Raw genomic sequence first — 1,101 nt, forward strand, 5'->3', positions numbered from 1 at the left:
GGTCATCTTTCTAAATTCGATGTCACACATCCTGAACGCTGAAGCTCCTATGTTGCCAGGGTGGAAAATTATTTTAGAGCCAACCAAGTTCAGGAGGACTGACTGAAGGCCACGATGTTGCTGTGTGTTTGAGGTCAAGAGACTTTTGACATCGCTGAAAACTTGGTTGCTCCAGCACCCTTGGAGTCCATTGCTTACACGAGCTTAAGAAAATGCTCAAAGAACATTTTGAGCTGAAGCTGTCGGTCATCGCTTAGCGACAGGCTTTTGAACAGCGGGACCAGCATCCAGGAGAGTCTGCTGTGGACTTCATTGCTGCTCTGTGTCAAGCTTCAAGGCCGTGCAAATTTAAGGACTTGGAAGAATGGCTATGAGATCGGCTAGTTTGCGGTCTGAGGAGCCGAGAACTTCAGCCAAAGATTTTTGCTAAGAAAACTGTCTCCTTCCAAGGTGTGCTGAGGGAGATAACAGCCGAGGAAGCAGCAGGCAGAGCTATTAAGGCCTTGCGGCTCTCTAATTTTGAAAATATGTACCCTACTTTGGAATAGAGAACTGGGCAAAGGAGGTGCGGTGGTACAGAGAGGAGTTGCAAGAAAGATTGTAAAAAAGAAATTGAACTGATACATGAATCTAGGTGTTGGAAGTCAGAACCCCCCCCCCCACCCAGAGAAGGAAATAATTTGGGAGATATTAAAAAAAGGCATAATATTGTATTTCCCCAAAGGAATAATGGAGAAAAATCTTAGGCAGAAATGAGGCCCCAGTCTCCTTCCCCCAAGCAGGTCAGCTTTTAGAAATGCAGATTTGGAGCCACTTATTCATAAGCAAAATGCCTTCAGCCACAGCCTCAAGAAGGTTTGAGCTGATGGGATTAGAAAAACAAAGACTCCAAGGACAGGATCATGACCTTGAGGACATAATTGGATTAATCATACACCCTCTTCAGCCCAGAAAAAGACACAAAAGCCCACCTCATTGCAGAACCCCATAGAGCAGACATGTCAAACACAAGGCCCGGGGGCCAGATGTGGCCCTCGAAGTGGTTTCATGTGGCCCGCAAAGCCATCCTGGAAACAGTGAGGGAACAGCCCCCGCTGCCTT

This window comes from Protobothrops mucrosquamatus, unplaced genomic scaffold, assembly GCF_001527695.2.
Source record: "Protobothrops mucrosquamatus isolate PMUCROS unplaced genomic scaffold, P.Mucros_1.0 scaffold6121, whole genome shotgun sequence".
Taxonomy (NCBI): domain Eukaryota; kingdom Metazoa; phylum Chordata; class Lepidosauria; order Squamata; family Viperidae; genus Protobothrops; species Protobothrops mucrosquamatus.